The sequence below is a fragment of the Protopterus annectens genome, chromosome 2.part1 (assembly GCF_019279795.1).
Source record: "Protopterus annectens isolate FY-2018-M chromosome 2.part1, PAN1.0, whole genome shotgun sequence".
NCBI lineage: Eukaryota > Metazoa > Chordata > Ceratodontiformes > Protopteridae > Protopterus > Protopterus annectens.
In genome coordinates this window covers 70,491,421-70,508,843 of record NC_056729.1, presented here as the reverse complement: position 1 = coordinate 70,508,843, position 17,423 = coordinate 70,491,421, and positions in this window count along the sequence as shown.

The window sequence follows — 17,423 nt, the reverse complement described above, 5'->3', positions numbered from 1 at the left end:
CCTTTTCCATCTCCTGTATATAGTGTAATTGTAATTGTTTAAAGATGCATAGTCTGAAAATGATACAAGACTACTATATGCTATATTTGTTTTTGAAATATAACCTTTATTAAAAAGAAAGAAACACAACCAAGAACAACCACAGGCATCATACAATACATATGCATGTATTGCTCTTAGGTAATCTTATCTGACCTTTCAATTAATGCCCGTGAGTTTTAAACATTACGTAATACACACATATAAAAACAAGTCCATCTCTCAAATGTTTTTTACAACTGTCATATGAACAGTTAGCAGGAGGAATCTGAAACTAAACCCAAAAAACTGCTTCTGTAAACTGTGATATGGTTATAAGTCTAACTTTCCAAGGACATGGGGACAATGACAGAAATATACTTTCAGATGCAATTAAAACATAAAAGAACCAACTCAGAAGTTCATCAGGCAGTCAGTCATCCCAGTAAAACCTAGACCTTTTTCATGTTATAAACACACACGAAAGGTGCCATTTCAAGAGAATCTTTTCTCTTGATTGTTCTGGGATGTCTTTATTTATAGGTTCAGCATTTTTGCACTTTTTAGGTATGGCTTTCTTTACCATTAGAAGCAGTAGATAAAGGAGTGTGCCAGATTTAATATGCTGGGTGGGGAGTTGCTAAGATGAAAATAAACTTCTGGTGTTACTAAGACATTTGTGTCAAAGACCTGGTGCACAATATCCTGTACATCTTTCTTAAAAAGAGCTAGTCATGGGCATAACCATAAAACATGATCCTAATCACCCAGAACCTGGCTCTCATCTCTTCAACAGTGGGAAGCAGTCCCAAGAAATAGTCCCTAGCCTGGCTGGCATACAGAAGAATTTGAACAAACACTGCCACCCAAAGAATCTGCACTTTCTTGACTTGGTGGCAGCTCCTGTATTGAAATTGACAGTTTAGCTCCAATTCCCAACTATGTCTACATTTATTAGTATTATCCATTTTTGTTCCTCTCAGCACCTTATAGTTCTGAGATACCAATGTCCTCATTGGAGGGTGTATACCTCTAAGGTCCAGGATCCAATTCACTAAACCCAGATAATCCCCTTTCTTGACAGACACCTACTTACCTTTTGTTACAGTTCTTATCTCTTGATACCAAAATAGGGTCTGCTCATTTCTACATTGTATGTTAAAGAAGACCTCCTCCACCTTGAAAGACTCAACAATAATACCCTCCTAGAAATATGGTCCCTGATGTTGGTGTATCCAACTATTCAAATACAGCCAACCCTACAAACTGTGTTACTGGTATCTTCTTTATCACATAAAGTACAGCTGCACTTATTGGGAGACCTGTCTCTTGCTGTATTCTATAAGCAGCAAGTACTTTATCATACAATCATCAGTAACCCCCAAGCTCCTGATGGTACATTTATTTCCAAATTAAATAATATTCTTATTAATCACGTATTTACATTTTGATCTACTACCCAGAAAGGGATGCTTACTTAATGACTTATTTATTGGAGGGGATGTCATATTTAACATAAAGCACTGTTCTTTGATAGATTTAACTTGTATCCTGACAGCCCATCAAATTTCTCCAACACCAAGAATATATTGGATAAAAGTTCATATGGGGCATGTGACTAAATTAAAAAGTCATCAACATACATAGAGTTTATACACCCTTGTGTCCATAGGATACCCTCCATAACATGCCTTACTTAATGCTTCTGTTAAAGATTCCATGTAAAAAGCAAATGGGGGGGGGGCAGAAGCTGCCCCTAATACGTTCTTCTCTGCAAATAAAGAAATAGGAGAACAAGTTAGCCCTAACCTTAACCTGGGTTTGAAACCCTATGAATAATTTTTTAAGGACGGAAATGAAGTGTTTTGAAAAGCCAAAATGGTATGAGTACCCATAAGAAATCCCACCTTACCTTATGAACATCTTTTCAGCATCTGAGATAAGCAGAAACAAGTGACATCCTAATCTTGTAGCACAGTCCGACACTTTAATTACCTTTATGTTATTGTCTGATGTTGTTCTGTCTTTGACAAAACCTGTTGGGTCTAAATGAACTGAGGAGTAAATAATATTTATTAACCTCTTGGAAATTAATGAAGTAAACAATCTGTAATCATGATTAAGAATTGCAGCTGGATCAGCTGTTGATTTGGGACACTTGTTCCTAAATAGAGGGTTAAACTTCATTTTTTGAAGATGTACATAGTTTTTTTTGAGTGTTTGCTCTAAATCAGTAGGGAATGGGGATAATTTGAAAATGTATTTAAGTTTTTTCATGAGGGTTTTTATTAAAACAAAAAGACTTGAAACATGTGACATAGGTTCAAATAGAGATGAGAAGAAACAACTGCCTGCCAAACATTAGTGAGAACATGTAAGACAAACATTGGAAATACACATTCAAAAAAACTGTCTTGTATAATAAGTGGGAACTATTTTGGAACATGAATATCCATACAGGTATACACAAAAAGAAAATATTATTGAATTATGTTAAGAAATATAGAGTGCAAATAGTAAAGCTGCATGAGACACATTTGGAAAGAAATGAGCATGTGAATTTGACAAAGAAAGGATTTCAGGGTGGATATTCAGCAGAATATCAGAGACAAAGGAAAAGGGGAATAGTAATACGGATTGCTAGAGGGGATCCAATAGTGACAGAAGAGGGGTAAAAAAGACAATAGTAGTAGATCTGTGGTAGGAAGGAGGATTATATTGGTATATATTTATATTCCACCTAAAACTGCTATTATAGAGCTTAAGAAAATATTTGGAAAAATAATTCGCTTTCAGCACGGAATATTACTTACAGGTACAGACTGGAATTTGATTTTCAATAGTGAGGACATATCAGGGGGACGTAAAAGGGAAAATATAACAAAAGAGGGCAGATTTCTGAAGAAATATATGAAAGTATTTGTTATGGAAGACATGAATTCAGTAGTAGAAACTCAGATATAATTTACAAATTATTCCACAAGGTACAGTAATTGGGCTAGCTTGGATACAAGTTATATTTCAGAAAACTAACCAATGTAGCACTCCAGCCAAATGCCCAAAACACACAATAAAGAAGAAAAGTAAGGCTGTATAGATGGAAAACTTAAGAAAACAAAGCATACAAAAACTGGTAAGCGCTTTCACAGAAACTCTGCTTCTTCAGACCATAAATAACTTCAACAGACATTTAGAATAAATAAAACCAAGCAACCAAGAAAAAACATACAATCATTTAAAACAAAAAGGTCTCCTTTGCTTCAATTTAGGTTTTAAAGAGACCTTGTCATTTAAACCACACTTCCTATCAGCCTGCAGATATAATATCTAATACAATTCCCTACTTCCTGTGATGTTGCTAACATCACTGAAACATCCTCCCAAGGGAACACCTTCCACTACCTTAAATTTAAAACAATGATGGTCTCCCATCTGCGAAACGTTTGGCTAGCGAATTTAGGGTGTTCACTAATCTAATATTTCGGACATGCTCCCTAATCCTATCCTTAAGCCTTTCCTACATAAAACTTACCACATTCCTGGCACTGAGCCAAGTAAACCAGGTGCTGGGTAAGACAGTAATCATGAACATTAAAAAAGTATCTCTTTCCTGTAATGGGATGTATAAATGTGCTATCACTATCTAAAAGGTGACAGAAACTACAAGCACCACATGAAAAGGTACCATGGCTGTTGTCCTTTATTGTAACATAAAATATGTTTAAAAGATTTCCTATTTTTAAACCTAAAGGATGGTTTAGTCCCTAACACTCCATTCAAGGAATGATCAGACATAAGTAATACCAGTTCTTTTCAATGATGCCATAAATAGAGGCAATATTATCAGAATATGTCAAAGATATTGGCACCCCTTTCATGGAAAAATCAGAGCATAAATTGCCACTACAATCTGTTGCAACAGGATTTTCAGAATTATAGGTTTTTCTCTGTGATCTAAAAATATTAACATCTGATAGACCCCTATCTAACTCATGGGTGGTGTACTCCAATAGTTCTCTTCTCATGATATCAATCTCAGTTTCAAACATCTCATCTCTATTATGTAGCCTAGACAACCTCAAGGCCTGCCCTTCCACTATATTTCTGTATATTCTAGGTGGATGTAAACTCTGTCAATGCAATAAATGATTCCTATGACATGGTTTCCTGAATCTGCTAGTAACAATTTCTATTAGATGGATCCCTCTGTAATCTAACATCCAAAAATTCAATTGTAGACTTTGAGACCTTAGTCTCAAACCTTAAGAAAGTACTAGTCTGGTGTAAATAAAATTAACACATTTTTCAATCTCCTCAAAACTACCTAGCCAAAGAACAAAAACATCATCCACAATTCTATGATAGAATTTAATGTGGGGTATAAATCTGTTATTACAAAACACAAACATGGACTCCCATTGTGCCATCCCATAGTTAGTATAGCTGTTGGCACAAGATGTTCCCATCGCCACTCTTGACTATTGGCAAAAATACCTACCTAAAAAAGAAAAAAATATTATTTTCCAAAATAGTTTCAATAAACAGATCAGGTCTACAAAAAGTAAATGATGGTCACCATGAACCAACAGAAAATCTTTTAACATATTCTATCCCTATAGTATTTAGGATAACCGTGAAAAATTAACAACATCCATAGTAGCAATAAAAACATTCTTATCCAGGGGTACATCACCTACACACTCATAACTGTGTCAAAAAAGTGTTCTCGATCATGTAAAATAGTATCTATTTTATCCAAAACAACCCTAAGGCGTCTTTCCACAAAAATGGATAGGGTTTCCTTCATCCATCCCCGGTCAGATATAATAGGTCTAAATGGGGGTTGAGATAAATCTTTATGGACCTTTGGTAATGCTTGAAAAGTGGGGATCAGTAGTGTGTCCACCATAAAAAACTGATATCATTCAGAATTTATATCATTATTATGTAGACAATCACACAGCATAAAATAAACACCCTCCACATCTCCTCAATATTTTGTAGAGACGCAGCCTCAGACATTCACATCAAGCAATATATTCAAAACATTATTATTATAGCAATCAGGATCTATAACCATCAGAGCCCCCCCCTCCATTTGTCAGATGGCAACAACTATAGAATTGTCAGTCTGTAAAGTCCGTAGAGTAACTTGCTCTTCCTTTGTCGAATTGTAAAAAGTCTTCTTCCTCAGTGTACTATGCTTATATTTCATTGGAACATATGCATTTGACTGAAAGTTTCAACACACACAGCCAATGACTATTTCAGATCATTTACCAATAAAAACTAAAAAAAACATGTAGGGTAATGAAGTAAAAATGAGAAACTGGTATTTTCCCTTCTAATTGTTAAAAAGAGATGAATGTAAGAAATGGGTAGTGGAAATCATTCAAAAGTTATTAGGAAAGATAGAAATTTCATCAGAAGTGATAGCTAGTGACAAGGATAAAACGAAACTGGACCTTAAAAACAGGGTAGAAATAAAAGAGAAAGAAACATGGTTTAGAAGTAATAGAATTATTTAGAGGGGCTGACAAAGGTTAAAGTATTACAAAATAAAGGGAATCTCACTCAGCATGAAGAGATGCAACTGCATAGTGTTAAAGAGAAAATAAGGGATTATTTGGATAATATGCATGAGTTTAAAAATATTCCTCTTAAGCAACTATTTTGATAACATCTCCACAAAATGTTTTAGCACAACAACTCACACAACAGAAAGTAGAAAGGGTTTTGCCAGATTTAGGGAGCCTATAACAAAAAAAAAAATAAAATAACCAGAGATACTGTAGAGATATTAGACATATTTCAGAAATTTTATGAAAATTTGTATAAAGCAGAGAAATGTAGGAATCAAGAAAGAGAACAAATGGAAATATTATGGAAAACTTAAATATGCCAAGGTTGGAGGTAGATGAGACTTAAGAAATAACAGTTAAAGTAAAAGGAGAGGTGATAAAAACAGCGATGTATGATGAATCTGCCACAATGTCCCCAGGAACAGATGGTATTCCTGTGGAAGTTAGGAGGGAAGAAAGTCATAACAACCTGAGAGACTTTCTTTAACAGTATTTTAAAAGGAGGGGAAGCACAAACATCATAGAAGAAAGCTGTGGTGGCTGTATTACAAAAAACTGTAAATACCCATCAGACCCAGCTTCATATACACCAATTTCAATTTTAAACCATGATTATGAAGTGTTTATGCCTACACTAGCTAAAAGAATGGCAAAGGTGTTGTCAAACTAGATAGATATGGATGAGTGTGGTTTTGTAGAGGGGAGGCAAACATAAAACAACACAAACAAAACGATGATCCAGTGGGAAGAAGAATGTAAGGAAATATTGCAGATGTTGTTGGGTCTTGATGCAGAGAAAGTATTCGACAGTGTAAGCTGGGACTCTGAATAGGGCAATGGAAGTATTTGCATTCCCTGATGCAATAAGGTTAATTAGTAGGAAATGTGAAGGATCAGAGGCAAGAATTAAAGTAGGAGGCTTCAAGTGGGAGAGTTCCTTTCTGATAAGTTGTGTCTAAACATCTGAACCAGTCCGGGGTGTCTTCTTTCCTCTTTGTTAGTTGCTTTATATTTGCAGCTACTGGCAAAGAAAGTACAGTTGTGTAAGTAAACCTACCATAACAGTAGAAGTTTGAATGATTGCTGCTGCAGTAGTCTTAGCTATATGGGTTACAACAGCATTGCTTTTTATGGTATATATTCAATAGGTATTGTTTTATACATTTTTATGTGTTTTTTAACTTATACACTTGAACTATGTCACTTTAGATATGGTTATATTAATGTTCTTGCATTTTTTTAGCACTGTCACTTTAAGTATCTCTTTTTTTTTTTGCACCTTTCAGGCTTCCTAAATGTATCCAGAAAGTAGAAACTTTGTTTCTGAGGAAGTTCCTTTAACCCCTGGAACGAAAGTGCTTAAACATTAAAAAAGTTTCACTGTGACATCTGAGTGGCATTTTATTGTTTTTAGCTATAAAACAGGATATAACAGCCAGCCAGCTCTCAAAGCTATAAGTCATCTTCCACATGCCCAAACTGTCAGACAGCTCAAGCTGAAATGACTAAAAGACAAAAAGTATGGGAAAAAGTATATAAATAAACATATTAAATGAAAGGTTTCTTCCCCAAGGGAACCTATCTGCTCAGCAAAGAAACAGCACAAGCTGACCAACAGTCTTCAAAAGCCTCAGAGGAGCATACTCTTCAGTAGCAGTAAAGCTCTGGAGGGCTTGGCACCCAAACATGTCTGTTTTTCAGCTCCCCAGCTCAGCTCGAGCTGCATGACAGTTTGGGTGCATGGAAGGTGCCCTGAAGCCTTGGAAGTTGGTCAGCTGTTATATCTTTGGCAGGATATAATCCATATAGCTAAGGCTGCTACAGCAGTGATCAATATGATGAACATAAGGAACTCAAAAGTTCAAGGTAAGGTACTCAAGAAAAGTTGTCTTTATTTGCAGTTGATACCATTTTGTACCCGATAAAGTCAGAAAAGGACATCTCATTGTTGTGGAACATTTTAAGACAGTTTTAGGTCTTTTCAGGATATAAAATTAATGAAGATAAAACAAAGGCTAAAGACATTAATTATGTACCCACACATGAATTGGCTCAGCAATACCCATATTTACGTGGACAAGGTGAGATGATCTATTTAAGTGTATGGATTAAAAGGGCTTTTGTTTTGGCAGCTAAGGATATGTGGGAACAGACTGAACAAAGGGTAATACAAAAACTGAGAAACTGGAAGCTGTTAGTCCCTTTAATTTCATACACAGGTCAGGCCTATTTTTATTAACCAGAGGAGAAGTTGTAAATAATGATTAATAAACAGTTAAATTTATCTGGGAGGGGAAAAGTTAAGTGGGATAATCTGATCCTTCTAATAGAACAAAGTGGTTTGAATGCATATTTTAGAGCTATACAGTTAAGGGAAATATAAATGTGTGTGTGTGTGTGTGTGTGTGTGTGTGTGTGTGTGTGTGTGTGTGTGTGTGTGTGTGTGTGTATAAACACAAGCAGAAAGTTATAATTCAAAGTGGAAAAGGATGATGAAGCAGGGGGGTAGTTCAAGAAATAAAAAGAAAATGGGATTTTAAATGCAAATCCTTAAGAAGAATAATAACAATACAGAACATTATATTCATTAAAGAAAAGAAAGTATTCTAAGAACTAAGCCAATACGAGACTGGAGAAAGGAAATTTTTACCAATAGGAATGACTTCAAGCAGAGGTACTGAAATTGGCAAGATGGAGCAAGAATTTTCTGGAGAAAAGAGGAAAAGGAACCTAGGCAAAGGTTACAGAGTGGGATGAACCCAAGAAGACATTTGGACTGGAGGCTAGAGACTGCCTCCCTTACCAGGGACTGATATCAGAGTATGAGCAAAGACAAGGGGATAGGAGAATCATAAGTGAAAGACAAGCTATGGTAGAGTTCTAGTTGACTCTAGAAAAAAAACTGGTGTTAAAAAAGGGATAATTATTAGGGCATATAAAATATTGTATGACAACTATAAGAATCAGTCAGAAGAGGCTAGAAAAGATTGGGAAGGAAGACTGGAAAAACAATTTACAAGGGAGCAATGGAATGACAATGTATGGTTCCCAAGTATGCAACAAAGTCCAGAAGGATTAGGGTTTTTGCTTGAAAGTGTTTGCACATGCATTTTTATACCACAAGCAGTCTTCAAAGAAATTTTCCACAGGTAGATAGCAAATGTTGGAGATGTGTTGGGAAGAAAGAGGTAAGTGGGAAGATATGTTTTGAGAATGTAAAGAGTTGTTAGATCAAAAAAAAAAATCTGTACAGAGTACTCTGTCAGAAATATTGGGTGAGCAAATGGCTGTAACCAAGGAAATTATTATTTTGGGCTGGGATACAGGATCTGAATTGTCCAGACATAGTAAGGCCTTGTTAAGTTTAATTCTGTTGGCTGCCAAAAAAGTAATTACTAGAAAATATAAATCAAAGTCCAACTGTATCTGAAGTATTGAATACTATAAAATAAATGCCATAAGTAATAATTTAATAAAGGTATTAGAGTTTAAAAAAGGATTGTGACTGGACAATAACACTCTGATTGAGCAGCATCTTTAGCATGTTTTACTATTACTTTTACCATAGTTATAAGTTCTCCTACAAGAAAACAGAAAATTGCCCATCCTCAGTACCTCATGTGCTGGCCTGGATGTACCCATAAAGATTTAAAAAGTAAAACGTCAAGGGCATTCTGAAGACATTCAGCTGAAATACTGGTATATCCTTAAGTTGTCATTTGTATATCTCCCATGGGTCCTTACTACAGGAGATTTAAGACTCTAGCTTGGCTGGATCTTTCTTGCAGTTTTTACTGAATAGTTTGTCTTTTTGGGATATTTTGTAAGCAACCTACTTTTTAAGGATATCACTCTTGATTTTAAGCCCTGTTTTTCTAAAGTATAGCCAAACTGTCCATCTGTACTCTACTGACGAAGTCAGAAAAAGGCCCAAACATAGCATGTCTATAGCTAATGGGCTTTGGCTTTATTGGTCTACATGTACCCAGAAAGACTTAAAAGTAAAAAAATGATGGACATTCAGAAGCCACATAGCTAAAACACTGGTATGTCCTTAAGAGGGCACCAGCATATATCCCATGGAGCTCTGCTACAGGAGGTTTAAGTGCAAAGTGAAGACTCTAGCTTGGCTGGTTCTTTCTTGCAGTTTTTATTGAATGGTTTGCCTATATGACCTTTTTACCCTTCGGTTAGAGAAACGGTACCATGAGATCTATAAATTTCAGGTACATTTCTCATGGGTAGCCCACTCTCCTCCAGCATCTTTCTTTTTCTCGTGTCCAGTAATATATGCATCTCCTCTTTGGTGACCTCTCTAACTAGCAGTGCCACACTTACATTATCTACTCTAGGCAATTTCAGTTTCAGCAAGTAGTTATTTCTCCCAGGTTTACCACACTGTTGGAGTCCTCAATATATAATTTTATATAATAATCTTAGAATACATCATATATTTCAATGGGTCAGACACAAACTGTTGTGTTTTCTTACTCCATATTTTATAGACTGACCTCTCTGCCTGCTGTGCCCTTAACTAATATCTTCTGGATGGATCGGCTTGAGTCAAAGAAAGACAGCCTTAATGCACTCTTAGCCTGTTCTAATTTATAATCATAAAAGATCTGATAATTCTTTTTAGGGGACATGTACTGTGTGATGGCAATTAATTTACCAGCTAGTTTACCTTATTTAAAGCCACATCAACTCTATTACCCCTAGAACCAAACTCCACAGCACTGCACATGCATTTTCCTCTCAGGCGACTACTGTTTGGCAAGCTCTCCCCATCTGCCTAAAAGAAAACACTCCAAATTCTTCATCCAAGCTGAATGCTGCTGCTTCAGCACAGGACAATTTGGGTCTATATCAGAAGCTTGAAGTGTAAAAAGAGCGAATGCTCTTTAATCGACACTAAATATGCAAAGTCCCATAAAGCCGAATGACCGGAACAGTGATTTTTTTCCCAGGGGAAAAAAATCGCTGAGCCATTCTCAGGACTTTGCTATTTCCTCCACTGTGGTGCAATCTTGGAGTTGGTATATTTAAGTAGGGGGGTGTGTGTGCAAATACTCTATTATCCAACAGCATGGTTAAAAGAACTAAAGAATAACCTGATAACATCTTAGGAAAATGCTCCAGACCTACTGCCATATACAGATGTTCCTGTATACACAGTATACACTCCATCCTGACTACTGATCCATGTCTGGCCAACTGATGTTGATACACTTCTGTGTCCCTCCTCCACTTTGTATGGTGAACAGCCTTCATGCCAACTGTGTTAAGGTAGTTGACAAGGAATTTATCAACAAAAGTTAAAAAACAGAAAACACTATTGGCCCTCCCCAGACCTGCCTACTGGAGGTAACGAAATTCCAATCCTCTGCCCATATTGCTATGCTCTTCTGTGTAACAGTCCAAACTTTAAACATTGAAATTAAGGCAGAAATATTTCTCTGGAGGTAATACAGAGACTAATTAAAGTACAATGAAGATGACATCAGCCTTACACAGAGTGTACCTCCCTTGGGGCTGGGGCTAATCTCCAATACTTCAGAATAAAACTTCTCTCTCTGTAATATGACAAGACCTTTTTGCATCCTGGGTAAGCCGTATGTCCCATTACTTGAAATGCAAACTTACATAATACAGCAAACTCCCACTCATTCAGGTGAAACTCCTGTAGGAATATCCATCTTACACTTAGCAGACATACAAGTCCATTAACATACCAAGATACTACCCTCATTCTGACCACAGAGAAAATACATGTCTTATATTCAGCAAGAAAACCTCATCACATTCTCAGTTTATAACTCAAAATAATGTTGCCAGCATAGCATTTCACATCCATGGAAATGGCACAGTGCCTCTGCTTGGACTGACAAATAAACTTTGAACTAAATATTACCTAAGAACCAACAGAAGAAACTTTCAGATTCATTGTTCAGTAGTTTTACAACTAGCATACTGTACTATGCAATACAGATAAGCATGATCCCCCACTCATCTTCCAAAGCAGTCTTGAAGCTTCAGCTGTAACGCTTTAGCCAGTAAATACATTCAGGATGATAATACCACCATACTATCCATCCAAACACCTCCTACTTGTCTACAAAAAAGGTCATGGTTCCCAGGGTCATAGTGTCTTTGCTCTCCCTTCTGATAGTATTTTCTTTTTGGCAAATAAGTTCTTGCAGAAAACAAGATATGGGTTTGCTGCCAATTCCCACTCCTGTACAATCACAGGCCTCTGCTGGCTAAAGGAGTCACCTCAGCCATCAGGCAAACCAACCACATCTGGTTGTATTTGCCTTGTTTTAGCTTCTGCTCTTCCATGAAGGAATAAGAATAAGGTATCCTGGAAAGAATATTCACATAGTAGCTGGATAGATCAATCTTGTTTTCCGGCCCTGTGCCCTGCATTTCTTTATAATGTGTTGGAATATAGTTCTTTTCCTCTTAGCTTCTGTATCAAAATCGTGATCACACAGAATGAAAGAATCATTAACTTTGACCATCTCTTCCAGTTTCCACATAGCCAACAAGACAATCTCCTTCAACACAAATATTTTAAAATTGACCAGCAGTGGCCACAGAAATCTTTGCCATAAGCAGTTGGTGAGTCCTGTCAATTAGGATCTTCTCCAGTGGTATATCTAACCATTCTGTCAGCATCTGAGCTAAAAACACTACACATTCAGCTCCCTCCATGCTCTCTGGCATACCAGTGGAGCACAGATGTTTTCTTCTGCTGTGACCCACAACATCTATCTATCTATCTGTCTATCTATCTATCTATCTATCTATCTATCTATCTATCTATCTATCTTCTATGAGGTTATGTTTGGATTCTATAACAATCCTGTGTGTCACATCAGCAAAGTCCTTATCCATCTCACTAACGTGGCCTGAATGGGCTATCAGGGCTTATTCAACATCTCTAACCCTGCCTAACAACTTTCCAATAAAGTCGGACATCTTAGCCTTAATGTTGGCAGTTCTTGCATAATCATTTGAAATTGAGTAGTTATTCTAACAACTTTGGAAGTGGCAAATCCCTGAACCACTACTTTTTCTACCTTGACAACAATGCAGGATGGGGTGGCACAGTGGATAGTGTTGTTACCTCACAGCAAGACATTCCCTGGTTTAATTCTCAGCTGGATATCTTCTGTGCAGAATCTGCATGTCCTCCCTGTGTTTGTGTGGATTTCCGCCAGGTGCTCCAGTTTCCTCCCATAGTCCAAAGACATGCAGTAGGTGGACTGAGCACTCTAAATTGGCCATAGATGTGAGTGTGTATGCAAGTGTGTGGTGTGGAAAATTTACCGTAATGGGGCTAGCCACCCGGAGGTGTAAACCTTGGCTCTAGATGATTTGTCAGTGGTGAAATGACACCCAAACTCCATGTGCAAAAAATGAGAAAAGGGGTTGTGGATGGATCTGTACAGGAATCACCCCCTCCTACCTGGCTCTATGTTAGGACAAATCTCTACATTTATTGTTGGACTTTCTACCCTCCTTGCTTGTCATAACTCCAGCCCATCTTTCTCAGGAGCCATCTGTTACCCAAATGCATAATGTATTATAAAATTAACAAAATGCTCTATATGATATTAACAACATGTTTTACATATAAGAGACACAAACACACTCATCCACGATCACACCACTACCTGATCAGACCGGAAGTCACCACTTTGTGTTATTTTTTTACCTGTTTTGTAATTTCTTGTATTTCATGGATGAACCTGAAAATGGTCAAGTAAGATCAGTGCCTTACCATGGTCAAGAAATACAAAATACAAAAAAATAAAAAATAAAATAATAAATGCCACAAAATAATACCAATATATTCTACTACTATGGATTTTGGTTTGTTATGAAAATGGAATCGCTGCCTTAAACATGTTCTCTGTTAGGGACTGCTTTAGAATGTGTGTAATGATATTGTACCATTTTCCATGTGGATATTATTGGGTCTACTTTTGAAACAGAAAATTCCTTGAGCTCTTTCTATATTAAGTAACACAGCTGTCTCATATAAACACCATTCACCTGCTTAAAGTAGCAGGAAATGTTACAACAGCTTGTCAGATACTTCCACTACTGTATTATTTGTATGTCATGTTTGTTTAGTAAACTGCTTGTATGAATTATTGCCAAGAGAAAGTATATAATATTGGGTAGACTATAAGTGCTGTATAATGTTTGCAATTGGGAGTGTGCTGTGTGGTTTGTTATCATCTGTATAAACATATGATTGCCTATGTCATAAGCAATGTTTAATAAAGATGTTTCTTGTTTAAAAAAACAGCAGGAATTGAATAATTTATGTAATGTTGCTTAAGTTATATGATATATAGCAATATATGTGAAGTATAACATTTGTAAATGTGAACTCGTTAATACAGTTTGATTACTTTTGTTTGTTTGTTTGTGTCTTTCGGCTTTTCCCAGTTAGGGGTCGCCACAGCGGAACTCCGATCCACTAATAATTGGCAGTAGATTTTTACGTACTGGCTTGCCAGGCCTAACGCACAACCTTCAACGAAGGAACGCCCATTCACGCATGTTGCTACACAGAAGACGCTCTAACTGAGAATCGAACGAGCAACGTCTAACTGTGAGGCAACTACGCTACCGCAGCACCACCACCGCAGTATTAAATTTGCCTGTAACAGCTGATAATTCAAGAAAAGTATTTTAAAAAGAGAAAGGATGTAATGTCATGTATTTAAAATAATTTTACATCACTGATATACTGTGTCCCTTAAAACAACAGTAATTACAACCAAAGTTACTCTTAATATTACAAAATGACCTGGTTAGGTACAAGGGTTCCTATTGTTTAATCAAATGCTTGGCATAAAATTGTCCCCAAAAGCATAAACAACCCAACAGTGAAAGACAAACATAAAATCAAAACATAAAAGAAAAACAAAACAGTTTGTGCTTTTTGCAGGGGGCAAGCCCCTTTATACATCCCATGCATCTGATATATATATATATATATATATATATATATATATATATATATATATATATGCATATATATATATATATATATATATATATATATATATATATATATATATATATATGGGTTCACTTTGGAATCTCGAAATACTGAAATATTGAATTTTGCAAGTGGAGACTGAGGGGAATCAAACTGAGATCTACAAAATGAAGCCCATCAGCAGTTTAAATCTCCAGCCTGTTGTGCTATACTATCAACAAACTAAAAACAGGACATTCATTATTCTGTATGTTACTAGGTTGCAGCAGGCATGTTTCTGACAATGCAGAACAGCAAAAAGTAACAAATCTAAACACATCTATTGAAGCGTAATTTTGTTTAGTAGACAGCGTGACCGTAGTTTTTCACAAATCCTATTTATTAACAATGTTTTACAGAAAGCTCTAAAGAATGGACTGCACATCTTGATTTCTTTCTGAGACAAAACTACTAACATTTGTTTAAAATATTTGCACCATAATAAATATTTACCTTCATCCTTATGAAATCTGACAAGTGCAGTTCCATTTCCCAGCATAGACACTGAGCATTCTCCTCCACCTGATTTCCTCTTGTTTTGAAAATAAGTATTTAATTTTGTCTCAGTTGTTTTCCTGGAACATTTTGCTGGAAGTCCTTTGACTAAACCTGTAAAAGAAGTTGTCTTATCCATACTACAGTTATCGTTTGGACACTCCAGATAAATGAAACTTAAAAATGTTTTCTTGGCTAATTATAGGGCTTCTGTGTGTTCTGGACAATCTCCTGATTTCTGAGAAATGAGTTCTTTCAGTTTCACTTTAACATACTTACAGTGGATATAAAAAGTGCACACACCCCTGTCAAAATGCCAGGTTACTGTTTTTGTGATACAAAAAAATGAGAAATGAGACCACAATAAATAATTTAAAAACTTTTCCCACCTTTAATGTGACTTATAACCTGTACAATTCAATTGAAAAACAAACAAATCTGTTAGGAGAAAAATATAAAAAAAAATGTACAATAAGCTGGTTGCATAAGTGTGCACACTCTTAAACTAATACTTTGCTTGAAACACCTTTTGATTTAATTACAGCATTCAGTCTTCTTGGGTAGGAGTCTATCAGCATGACACATATTGACGTGGCAATATTTGCCCACTCTTCCTTCTAAAAGCGCTCCAAATCTGTCAGATTGCAAGGGTATCTCTTGTGCATAGCCCTTTTCAGGTCACTGCACAGGTTTTCTATTGGATTTAGGTCTGGGCACTGGCTGGGCCATTCCAAAACTTTAATTTCCTTCTGGTGAAGCCATTCTTTTGTTGATTTGGATATATGCTTGGGGTCATTGATGTGTCGAAAAGTGAAATTCCTTTTCACCATCAGCTTTCCAGCAGATGCCTGAAGGTTTTGGGCCAGAAGTGACTGGTATTTGGAACTCTTCATAATTCCCTCTACCTTGACTAAAGCCCCAGTTCCAGCTGAAGAAAAGCAACCCCAAAGCATGATACTGCCACCACACTTCACAGTGGGGATGGTGCTCTTTCTGGTAATACGAAGTGTTGTTTCTGCGCCAAACATACCTTTTGGAATTGTGGCCAAAAAGTTCAACTTTAGTCTCATCAGACCATAACACATTTTCCCACATGCTTCTGGGAGACTTGATGCATTGTTTTGCAAATTTTGGCTGGACCTGGATGTTTTTCTGTTTAAGAAAAGTCTTCTGTCTTGCAACCCTACCCCATAGTCCAGACATATGTAGAATACAGGAGATTGTTGTCACATGTAGTACACAACAAAGTACTTGCCAGAAATTCCTGCAGCTCCTTCAGTGTTGCTGTATGTCTCTTGGCAGCCTCCCTGACCAGTTTTTGTCTTGTCTTTTCATCAATTTTGGAGGGACGTCCAGTTCTTTGCAACATCACTATTGTCCCATATTTTCTCCACATTTTGATGACTATCTATACTGTGTTCCATGGTATATCCAATGCTGTGGAAATTTTTTTGTGCCCTTCTCCGGACTGATACCTTTCAACAATGAAATCCCTTTGATGCTTTGTAAGCTCTCTGCGAACCATGGCTTTTGCTGTAGCAGGCAACTGAGTAAATGTCAGGAAAATCCTACTAGGACAGCTGAACTTTATTTGGGGTTAATCAGAGTCTCTTTAATTGATGGCATGTGTGTACCCAAGAAGACTGCATGTTGTAATTAAATCAAAAGGTGCTTCAACAAAGTATTAGTTTAAGGGTATGCACACTTATGCAACCAGCTTATTGTACATTTTTTTATTTTTTATATTTTTCCCCTAACAGATTTGTTTGTTTTGCAATTGAATTGTACAGGTTATAGGTCACATTAAAGGTGGGAAAAGTTTTGAAATTATTTATTGTGGTCTTATTTTTTTATATCACAAAAACCTGGCATTTTAACAGGGGTGTGTAAACTTTTTTATATCCACTGTAACTGGACTGCATTGACACGAATAACACCAGGTTGTAAGAGAAATGTTTTGTTAAATAACTTGTTAGGTTTTGAATTACAGTGTAATATGAGAAGATGGTAACATAAGACAAAACTATGAAATGTAGCAGCATTAGACTGATAAATATGTGTAGGTTGTGTAGGTGTGGCATAGTAAGCATTTCCCAACAAATGATGCGTCGATACTGACCCAGTTGTATAGTTTCCCTGTCAATGAAAAACAGATACTACTGAATTCTTAGATGAAAAAGACAGTGAAGCAGAGCATCTGTGCTCCACCCTCATTCTATCACTACTTTCATATAGGATTACATGACAGAGGATGAATTTTAGACTAT